Below are 12,809 nucleotides of genomic sequence, written 5' to 3' on the forward strand. Positions count from 1 at the left end.
GGATTCTAAAAAGGGCATTGGAGGAGGAAATTCCGTCTACTAGTGAGGTTTCCCAGTAGCTTCTTTGCCTCTCAAAGAAGCAAAAATCTTTAAAAGACAATATCCTCATTGCACCATACAGAACATGGTCCTCTGAGCTCATTAGGACTGTTGGAGCCAAGAGGACCATGTTTTGTATGGTGTAATGAGGGTATTGTCTTCTAAAGATGTTTGCATCTTTGAGATCCTGCTAAAATGAGTCAATTTTTCTAATAGGGAATGTCAGTTTTACTTCTTTATTTTTCAATTTAATAACTTCATGGAACATAACTTACATATGGTATGTCATGTAGAGATTTTAAACACTACTAATTTGTATACTTATTACCAGGGAATTAATAAGTTTTAATATGTTGATTGATAATCTTGCTTTGTTCATAATTCATAGAACAATTATGGTTTGAGTAATTGTATATTTGGAAATCTTTAGAGGGAATTGATTTTCTATGTTCAAAACCTCATTTTATAGAATGGAATCTCACATGGTTAAGAACTTTCAGTTGGTAAATGTCAAATAAGGGACCGTGATCAAAAGGAATTACATTAAGTCTTTTAGAAAATCAAATAAATGTGCTGGTAAATTCCAATTCATGGTGCCAAATTATACGCTTGTGAATATAATTCACTAGAATTTGGAAGAATATTTTTATGTATTAGTCCATTCTGTTTTAATCACTGAAAACATTTTGCAATATATAATAATGGAAATGTGTAAATTTAATTTTGCTTAGAGGAACATTCTGGACACTTGAAATCCATCCTGCCCTGGTCACTTTCAGATTTTTTTCCAAAATTCAATTTTTTATGTCATTAGCATGCACAGATAAACGTGACCCTAAGACACACAGAGCAAGATAAAGAAGGAAACTGAAAGCAGAACTTGACTCTTCTATCACAATATCAGTCAGGGAAAATGGACCCTCCTGCAGGATCGTGTGGATTTCTCAGTAATGAGAACTTGGGGTCTGCGGAGAAGTGCATGGGCTCTCTCATCCCTGAGGAGGTCCACAGAACACAGTAGAGGAGAGTGTGGCTGTGGAGTCTCTAATCAAGACCTCCAGAGACCCAGCAGGAAGCTGCCCTGATTTTATTGTGCAGTTACCATGTATATGTACTCAGGCAGTGCCTAAGCAAAATATAGAAGCCACCAATGTAATGTCTGCTAACTGTCCTTGCAGTGAACAATCAAAGAGTGGGTCTACAACACATGGTCTAGTGCCCAGAGCTGTGCCGATGGGTTAAGCAGTTTGCCACTCACACGCCTAGCATGGGGAGTGGCCTGCCATACAGACACCCTTAACCTATGCCCTGTATGCAGTACTCCATGCACTTGTCCCCACAGAGAAGCATTTCTGGGGCTTCTTCTTTCTTGACTTTAAAGAACAATTTCTCTTCTACTTGCTTTTCTCAGGAGAAATTTAAAATAATAGTAATATAAATTTCATAGATGTAAATGTGAACCCTGAGCTGTATTTTCAAACACTGACATTTTGCAAAAGCAACCCATGGTTCTCATATCTACTTCTCACAAAGAGCTGCCATTCAGTCAAGTCTTGCCCAGGGTTTGCTCGTTGTGTTACTGGAGGGTGTGTTTTGAAGCACAGGGGCTGGGTGATGGTGTCGCCCTCTCTGAGGTGTCAGTCATTTCTCCCTAGTGCTATTTATAGATTCCCAGCACACAAGAGCCACAAGAAAGAGGTTTCTGCTGAGGCTGACATCAGTCCACTTGCGTGAAGCAAGACCAGTCACAATTCTCCATCTCCTTTTTGTCTGTTAGTGAATACCAAGAGGACACGGGGAGGGTTGGCAGTAGTGGTGAAGCTGAGCTGTGAGATGAGGACAACCCCAAGCTGTAAGTCTGCACATGTGTTGTTAGGGGTGACAGATCCTATTTCGTCTCCTGTTATGAACAGGATGGTGCTCAGATTGCATATGGGAGAAGAGATGTTTCTTCCTCTCACTTTCACCATGGAATGTGCCCACCCAGAGGGTCCAAATAACCCTGACTTGCAGTGGGGTGTCCTTCTCCTGTAATTCTCTCTACTTCTGTCCTGACCACCAGCTCGTGTCCACTGCCTGAGCAGTCCTCACTAGATGGTTGCAACACAGATGATGGTGCTTGTATCACACAGCCTCCCCTGACTTTAGTGACAGCACTATATCTAACATGACTCCTTCCTGGATCCAGATATTAGAGGGAGTCTTTACTATCAGTTCTAACAAAGAAAACTTGTGATTTTTTTTTTGAAAATTTCTTTTTCATGTGTGATCTGTTTTTTCTAATCTCCTCACTTGGCCTTTCCTTCTTCTTACCATATGTGAATTCTTCAAATGTAACGTATTTCAGAAATCTGAGTTAGATTCCCTGTGATTTACATATCCTTCCACACAGAATGCCCACTCTAGGGGGCAGCTTGATTTCTCCAGTGCATAAAGGACATGAGTGCCCAGTACAATAGGGCATCCATGGAGCAAGCTTGAAGTATCACTCTTTAGACCCTTGTTTGAGGGGTGTTTCTCAGATTACCTCCTTGATGTCAGAGAGCTTGTGTTATGTCTCATGATCTCCTGGACTATGTTGTGCCAGGCATAATGTGCACAGCTGGGAAGGTACATAGCTCAGGATTTCAGTCATCTATGAATCATTCCCATTCCCCAGGATGCTTCCTAACAACAATGGAGCCTCAGCAGGGTCATTACTATAGATATTTCTTCACAACACTACCATGGTGCATTTACACAATTTTAATCATATTGATGCACATCATTTAGTGATGATTGTGGTTCAAAACTGGAGCTAGCAGAATGACCAGACTGTGCTTTCTCCTGGCCACTACCTGTATGAAGATTAGTTCTCATTATTACATGAAATTGTGTCCCTTTCTTTGAAGCATACTATCAGGAAAGGGTCTAAGTTCTTCCCAATACTGATACAGAAATTTACCATCAGAAAACAATTTTCCAACAATTTCAAGGCAATGAACAACCCATCCATGAGTTCTTGACTATTACTGCAAATTCACGGCACCTGCACACTCCAGTTTGTATGACTGCATTTTCCTCAGCTACACTGATCTTAAATTCATCCAATGGCCTGGAGACACACGTGACTAAAACATGTCATTTATTGAGTGTTAGAAAACTTAGATTGTGTAAGATTCAAATGTTTAAAATGAATTAAAGCAGATTCTGTTTGTCACAGAAAAGTGATAGAATGCAGTTTTTGGTTTTAAATTTCACTTGTATTTTGTTGTTGAGACAAGCCAATTTTAAAACCCTCCTCCTTTCCTTTGTACCCCAGATTGAACCCTGGGCAGTTAGTCATTGAACTATCTCACCAGCCATTTTTTATATTGGGAGGAATTCTTGCTAAGTTACTTAGCTTTGGCCTTGTAATCCTCTGACTCCTGAGCCAGTGGGATTGCAGGCATTCAGCCTCACCTGTAAGCATTTTTAAGTTATTTTTACATGCTAATATAGATCAATTTAAGCTTATACTATACAAAATATTTATATTATATTTGACTTACATAAAATAAATTCATAAGAATTGGCATATGCCATTTATATATAGATCTCACCAAAAAATAACTAAGGCCTAGTGATTAAACGTGAACCCTAATATATTTTTGGGGGGGTTACCAGGGATTAAGCTCATGGGCACTCAACCAGTGATCCACATCCCCACTCCTATTTTGTATTTTTATTTAGAGACAGCATGTCACCAAGTTGCTCAAGGTCTTGCTGTTGCTGGATTTGAACTCACCATCCTCCTTTCTTAGCCTCCCAAGGCACTGGGACTATAGTCTACAATTTTTAAATTTATTTTATTTTTTCTGGATTTACCATGGGAGACTGTCTTTTTCTAGTGATTTGTCATATTTCACAAATCCTGTGTTTGCACTCATATGTTGAAGCTGAAAAAGTTGATCACAAAGAACCACAAATGAGAAAAGCTTTTTATATCTGTTTTAAGAGACAGATGGCAAGAAGTGCCAAAAAGCCGTTGAGAGGGAAAAGTAACTCTTAGGTTTTATAGCCCATAGTTTGAATCGGATAAGTAATTATTAGACTCTGGACATTCTAAAAAGACTTCACAGGTTTCAAACATCAAAATGATATTTTAGAAGGTAGAAATTGCACAGATTTGATCACTACACATGTTTGATTAAAAGGCTGCATCCTATATGTAGATACCAATTAAAAATTAAACAATAATTAACACTTCAAGTCAAGTAGAAAAAAATAAAACAAGGATGGCTGGAAATACAAACCATCCCTCAATAGTAACCTTAAATGTTAGTAGCTTAACACACCAATCAAAAGACATAGGCGAGTAGCCTGGATTTAAAAAAAAAAATCCAACCATATTCTGCTTCCAGGAGACTAGGGAAAAGATAGACTGAAGGTGAATGATTGGGAAAAAACATACCCCTCACATGAACCCTGAAAGCAAGCAGATGTCTCCATACTTATATTAAATAAGGTAGACTTCAAGCCAAAGTTAATCAAAATAGATAAAGAAGAACATCTCATACTGCTCAATGGACCATATGCCAAAAGACATAACAATCATAAATATATATGCCCCAAACAATGGGGCACCTATGTTCAAACAAACTCTTCTCAAGTTCAAGAATCAAATTGACCACAACGTGATCTGGGGTGACTTTAACACACCTCTCTCATCACTGGATAGATCTTCCAAACAAAAGTTGAATAAAGAAACTATAGAGCTCAATAACACAATTAATAACTTAACTCATATATATAGAATACATATCAGATTGGAGGAGGAAGCCTGGCCCCACCCCACGCGCTAATCTGGAGGAAGCCTATCAACTATTAAAACCCATCATGAAACTGTTAATTATTGAATATTAACAGTTTTTCCATTTTGTTTCCATGATCTTTTTTGCATTTTAATTTCACCTTAATTTTTTACTTTGCAGTGAACAATTCTTTTGTTAATACTTTCATTTAGATTGTTTTCCCTATATTTGTGAATGGATTGTGCCTCAATTTTAACACTGCTCATTGCTACTGTATATAATTTAAGTGATTTAATATTGACCATTTAACCCATGATATTATTCAAGTAATTCTTATGTTTCATTAGTTCATGGAAATTGCTTAGATACATTATAGAAATAATAGTATCATCTGCATATCCTATTTGATTTTGATGTATAAAATACCATTTAATATTCTCAAACAATATTTATAAGTTAGAAAAGCATACTTTTTTTTCTTTTCCTAAAAATAAATTGATAAATACTTCAGTTCACACCATTAAGTATGAAAACAGTACATAGCTGCCATTCAGTGGATTGAAAAAGAATTTTCCTCTGGTCATAATTGCCCATAGGTTTTACAGTAATTTAGTAAGTGATTTGCCAGAGCTTTGCTCTATCAAAATGATTTTTGGAAACTTCCCATATGACAAAGTCCCTCTTGGTCAAGAAGTCCAATCATTCTTTTTGTTGTTGTTCTCAGTTTCCTAGGTGTTTTGAATATCTGCATCAACATCTATAAAAAGATGGTCTGCAATTTCCATTCTTATGCTGTGTTAGCTGGTATTTCTCACCTTAAGGAAAGAATTAGTCAATTTTCTTCTTCTACATTTAGACGTGATCATGAATTATTGGTACTGATCCTAATTACAGGTTTCATAGAAATCACCCGTGAAGGCTCCTTTTTAAAAATGTGACTACTGTTTGGTTTTTTGGTGGGTCAATTTTTAGAGCTAGGTTTTTGCCATTTTGGCTTCAAATTCCTTAGCCTTAATCCTCTTCTTGCTGTGGCCTCAAGGTAGTCAAGACTAGTGGCATGTGCACCCATATCAGCATAACTGCATGTATTTTTTGAGCAGCTGTAAAGTTAAATGTTGATTTGTAGGTCTATTTTACATTTTTTTAATATTGGGTCTACTAATGTATTCTATTGATTTTGGAAGTAATTTTCAAAGTTGATGATTATCTAGCAATTTATCTGTATTTTGTTGTTTTCCAGGCTCGAGATTTTCTTGGCAATTAACATAGAATAATGAGGAAGCATAATGTGGGAAAATGAGAACCTGGCGTTTTCCTAATTGATCTCAAATGCCCTATGAAGGATGGAGAGTGTGCACCCATAATCCTGTGAGACAAATAAAGCAGAAAAGCTAAATTATCATTTTATGTAGCCTAATACATGATCTAGTTAACTTTCATATGTCTTTACACACTTGTTTAATTTTAGGGCAGAATCTAAGTATTTACCATATTTAAATTAGGTTATGAGGGGTATATATTAAATTTTGGTGAGTTGTGTAAGTTTCTTATATTTTGCATGTTGAGCTTTGTCAGACATGAGGCTAAAATTGGTTTTCACTAACCACGTCTGCTTTACATTTCATTGATTGATTCCTTTGCTGTATAGAAGCATTTTTAGCTTTATATAGTCTCAGCTGTTTTTCCTTGTACAGTCTCCGCATATTCTATCTAAAACCATTACCAACACAAATGGCAAAAAAATTCTCATTTCTTCTGGAATTTTGACGCTTTCAGGTTATATCACAATGAGATATAACCACACGCTTGTGGGCTCAATTCTCAAAATGTTGGTAGGTAACACATACTGCAGAGGATATGCAGAAGAGGAAATATTTGGACATCCTTGCCAGGAATATAAATTTGAATAGGCATTTAAAATAGTATAAGGGGGTTTTTCAAAAAATTAGAACTATAGATGCCATATGACCCAGACCTTTGGAATACACCTGTATTTTTAAAATTCTTCAGAAAAGTAGAATACACAGAAAATGTACACGTGTATACAGAAGGGAGCTTATTATATTTTATCACATAATCATGGGAGTAATAGTCACCAAATGTTTGCCTACAGGATGGCAATCCTGGGAAACTGGAAACAGCTCAGTCCAAGAAGCTGGAAGCTTCACAATATGAGGAAGCAAATGAAGAAGCTGTGGTCCAAAACAGAGGACTTAAATGATCTTGGTAGGTGAAAAAACAAATAACCTGATCAAAGTGGGCTAAAGACCTGAACAGATACTTGTCAGGATAGGACATACAATCAATAAATATATGAAAAAATGCTCATCATCTCTAGGAATCAGAGAAATGCAAATCAAAACTACTCTAAGATATCATCTCACTCTAGTCAGAATGCAGCTATTATGAAGACAAACAACAATAAGTGTTGGCGAGGATGTGGGGAAAAGGTACACTTATACACTTCTGGTGGGACTGCAAATTGATGCAGCCAATTTGGAAAGTAGTATGGAGATTTCTTGGAAATATGGGAATGGAACCTCCAATTGACCCACCTATCCCTCTCCTCAGTCTAAGCATAAAGGTTTAAAAACATCATACTACAGGGACACAGCCAGATCAATGTTTATGGCACCATAACTCACAATACCTGAACTATGTAGCCAACATAGATGCCCTTCAGTGGATGAATAGATGAAAAAAATGGCATATATACACAATGGAATTTTCCTCAGCAATAAAAGAATAAAATCATGGCTTTTGCATGTAAATGGATGGAGTTGGAGAAGATAATAACTGGAGTTAGCCAATGCCCCCCCCCAAAAAAAAAACCAAAAAAACAAATGCCGAATATTTCCCTGACATTAGGGGGCTGACTTACACTGGAGTATGCAGGGGGAGCATAGGAAGAATTGATGAATTCTACATAGGGCAGAGTGGTGGGAGGAAAAGGAAGGGGGACAAGGATTATCAAGGATGGTAGAATGTGTTATACATCCAAAATACATGTATGAAGATTTGAATTGGGTGTCAACATGTTACATAAAAAAGATACAAAATATATATGTGTTTTAAGAATTGTGATGCAAAAGAAAAAGAATTGCATTAACTTACATTAGGTAGAGGAAAGTGAAAGGAGGGGAATGCAGGGGATGTGGGAATAAGAAAGAGAATGAAACAGACATTAGTGCTTAATGTATGTATGTATGTGACTGTATGACCCATGTGATTCTACAATATGTATACTCAGAAAAATGAGAAATTATATCCCATCTATGTATGATATATCAAAGTATATAAATGCATTCTACTGTCATGGATAACTAATTAAAACAAATAAAAAATTTTAAAAAGACACAGGTAGAGCCAATGGTGCAAGTCCCCAAAGGGGACTTCAAGAAGCTTGGAGCATAAGTGAGTGACTGCTTCTCTTGCTTTTTTTTAATATTTCTTTATTTTTTAGTTATTGGTGGACACAACATCATTGTTTGTATGTGGTGCTGAGGATCGAACCCGGGCCGTACGCATGCCAGGGGAGCGCACTACCGCTTGAGCCACATCCCCAGCCCCTCTCTTGCTTTTTTTTAAATCAAACCTATTTAACACCAATATATATGTTCATTACAGGTATTCCCCATGCTTTCTGACTCAGCCTTCTGGAAGCACACTCACAGACACCTGCAGAGATCTTCCACACCAATTCTCTGGGTATCTCAATCCACTCAAATGGACAGCTGACATTAACCACTTCAACAATTGAAGGAAATAAAATCCATCTTTAGGAATATCTACCCTCCCAAGTTAACTACAACACTACCCACAACCTAAATTTCCAAAGAGTAACTCAGGAAAAATAACCTATGGTATATTACAGATAATAGAGAAAGAGAGATTTATTATTGTGTTGACACACAAATGTATCAACATACATATATAACCTTTTCAGTGTTTTTACAATTATTTTGAGACAAGGTCTTTTAAGGTGCAGAGGGTGTCATCAAGATGCGAGGCTGGCTTCAAGATAGTGATTCTCCTCCCTCAGCCTATCAAGTCCCTAGCATGACAAAAGAAATATGCCTCCACACCTCACTTATTACTCAACTTTAAAATAAGGATGATGTATATGGCAGTGTTGCAAAAATGTGAAGGCCAACCTTAGTAGTTTGGTAACATTCTGTCTTAAAACTGAAAAATAAATGTTGGTGGATCTCTGTCACTGGTAAGGCAACCGTGGGTCCAAATCCCAGAAACAAAAGAATATTCTCCAATAACACAGATAAGCTGGAGGACTTTAGGATGAGTGAGATGATTCCAGATGCAGAAATACATTGTATACTCTATGTTCAGAGCCTGGAATAAAATAGAATGGATGTGTAGGAAGAGCCAGGTTGTTATCATGGAGCTTCATCAATAATATCACATCATATAATGGAAATTCCAAAAGACAGCAGGATTGTGTTCTTAGTGCAGAATTTGATAATTATGAGAGATGATGGTTTTTATCATCACATAGCAATTGCAAATACCTATGGGATTCAGTGTGATGTTTATATATAGGCAGATACATGTATTCATAATATCCAAACACCCTCTTCTGCCCTTGATGCCCCCCCACACACTCCTCAGCCATACTAATCATTATTGTACTTGCACATGATATTATATTAGTTAACATATGAGATGTGACACTATTGTGTATTTCTTCACTTAGCATGACATCATCCAATTTCATCTATTTTGGGGACCATTAGAGGAGTTTTTATTAATGGCTGAGTAATACACCATGGTGAATATATAATGTACTTTCTGGTGGATATGTTCAAATGCTTACCTACACCACTGGCTTTTCTCTATGTCTGTATTGTTAAACATACTGTTATTCAACTTGAATTTATGTAACAAAAGAAGCAACAACTACAAAAGAATGAAGAAACTGGGAGTAGGGGCACATACCTGCAATCCCAATGGCTTGGGAGGCTGAGGCAGGAAATTGACGAGTTCAAAGACAGACTCAGCAAAATAATAGGAACCTATACAACTCAGTGAGACCCTGTTTCTTAAAAAAAGTTCAACATGACTGGGGAAGTGGCTTTGTGGTTGAGTGATACTGGGACCTATCCCTAGTATACCCCCCCAAAAAAAAGAGAATAAAGAAACTAGAAAACTATGCCCTAACCTGATTTTATCAAGTGAAAAGAAGCCAAGGCATAAGAAAAACATATTCTTTAAGTTTGTTAATATAAAGGTAATAAGTTATCTCTTTGAATTTTTCACAAAGTGCAATATTTTGAGAGCATTCAGTAGGTTATATTACATGAAAAACTGCTCTTGTGCAAATAATGAAATAAAACCTTAGCCAGGTGTGGTGGTGCATGACTGTAATTGCAGTGTCTCTGGAGGCTGATACAAAGCCAGCCTCTACAACTTAGGAAAGGACTAAGCAATTCAGTGAAACCCTGTCTCTAACTAAGTTACAAAAAAGATCAGGAATGTTGCTGAGAGGTTGAGTTCCCCTGGGCTCAATCCACAGAATTAAACACAAAGACAAAGATAAAAAAGAAATAAGACATTAAGGCTGCTGAATATTTACATTTTCTGTGTTCCAAATATTTGACCCAATACTCCCAATTTCACTTCATCCATCAATTTATAATGGAAATCTCTAGTTATTTGTGAGAGAAAGGAGATAGAGATGTTCCTGAACTCTGCCATTCCTTTGCTAGTTTCTGTCATAAGCTAGGCAAAGATATGCCCATTGTGATCCCCAAGGTACTGTGGCTCAGTCCTTTCTCTTCATGCAAGGATGGACCTTGAGGAGTGGATGTTGACTTGACTGCTAAAGAGGGGAAGAGGTAAAAGGGAAGTTATGTGTGTGGGTGGGTGGGTGGGGTGTGATAATGATGACTTCTGACCAAGTCCTACCCATGATCATCTTTTTAAAATGTACCCAGAAAATGGTTTGTTTTCTTATATATCTTCTGCGATCTTGATCCTACAGTTAAATGTAGGGACCCTATTCTTCATACCCAGCTACCTTAGCATTGCTTTTCTCAGTTTGATGCCTCACAATTTGAAATACTTAGTCCCCCTTCCTCAGAGCCTTTACCTCATGTCTCTTTTGCTTATATTTTTAAGATCTGGGCAATCCTCAAATACTAAGTTGCAGGTGAATCCACATTTGATGTTCCTCTTCCAGGGATAAGGATAGATATTTTCTCTCATTGTGGCCTCTACGTTCTACTCACAAAATGGGGACATTATACACGTTTGCAAACCTAGATATTATCCTGAGCCAACCTATAATATTAAAGTCAAGAATTTAGTCCCTGGGTCTGGGGTCAGGGTTAGAGCACCTGCCGAGCACATGTGAAGCACTGGGTTCAATCCTCAGCACCATATAAAAATAAATAGATAAAATAAGTTAATCTGTTCACTACAACTAAAGAAAACAAAAAAGACTAATCCCTACCAAGGTTGTGATGGCACATGCATGTAACCCGAGCTGCCCTGGAAGTCGAGCCTTGAGAGTCACAACTTTGAGTCCAGCCTCACTAACTTGGCAAGACCATATCTCAAAGAAAAATAAGAATGGGATGATGATAGAGCTCACTGGTAGACCATACCTAAGTCCTGTCCTCAGGATCACAGGGGAAAGTTTTTAATTCCTATCTTTTTTCTATGAGTTAAGGTCACCACAAAAAAGAAGGTGGCTTAGGGATAATGCTATATTTTCTAAAAACAAGCCATGTTAAATGTTCAAGTGTTCCCATTTCTTGAAAAATTCCCAAGTATTTTGCTTTTGATATTATGGTCATTTTATGTTTGCTACTTACTTTCTTATGCACATAAATAACTGATGATATTAAATTTGATTACTGTTCTGAGCTCATCTGATGCTTCTAATAGTAATTAGTGAACTCCTACATTAAAAATATCCACTTAAAATCCACTTCAACCTCATACCTCATATTGGAAAACCACAAAAGTTAGACAGCAAGAAACAGAAGTAAGTTGCAATACCCTTTGACAAAGGCAAAGATACTGGTGAGAATCTCAGAAAAATATCCCCTACAAGTCAGAAACCAAGAGAACAAGACCATAATCTCCTTCACACACATGATTTTATTCTGTTATTGCTGAATAAAATTTTATTGTGTATATATAATGCATATTTTTTTTATCTATTCATCCACTGAAAGGCATCTAGATTGGCTCCACAGGATATCTGTGTAAAATGGTGGTTCCATTCTCAGATTTTCAAGGAATCTTCATACTGCTCTCCATATTGGCTGCACCAATTTGCAGTCCCACCAGCAGTGTATGAGTGTACCATTTTCCCCACATCCTTGCCAACACTTGTTGTTTGTCTTCATAATAGCTGCCTTAATAAAAATTTTATTATAGTAAAATTCACAAACACACACTCACACACTCGGGTTTTGCTTTGGTGTCTCTGGACAAGACAATGTGTAGTAGGAACCTACAAATACGATGTCATCCTACTGACAGTTAAGAGTTTAATTGGTCCATGGGCAGGCCTCTGGAGTCACCCACAGCATCTCCCATAAACTTGAGGGGAAAAAGGGTGTGAGGTCTAGAGATGTCAGAGAAACCTCACTGTTTCCTCCCTCCCTCTTGATAGTGATTTCTGGGCCAATAAGCTTTGCTCTACTTTGATTAAATTTTATATATTATCTAAAATCCTCTCTTGCAAGAACACAAGAGCCAAGAAACACAACCTAACATCTATATTCCTGGGATCACAACCAGCTACAGTGTCAGATCTTTGATTGCTTTACTTATTTACTCACTTCATTTGATCTCTTTATTAATACAGGTGGACACCAGCAACTGCTCTAGGTCCTATTGGAAGGTAACAGTCACACCTACACACAGCATCCTAAAGGGAGACTGTTGAAACAGGAATTATGACCCTTCATTGTTCATGAAGACTCACCCAGTATCAGAACTTTGAATGTTTTATTTTCAGGCAGGGTC

The sequence above is a fragment of the Urocitellus parryii genome, chromosome 16 (assembly GCF_045843805.1).
Source record: "Urocitellus parryii isolate mUroPar1 chromosome 16, mUroPar1.hap1, whole genome shotgun sequence".
NCBI lineage: Eukaryota > Metazoa > Chordata > Mammalia > Rodentia > Sciuridae > Urocitellus > Urocitellus parryii.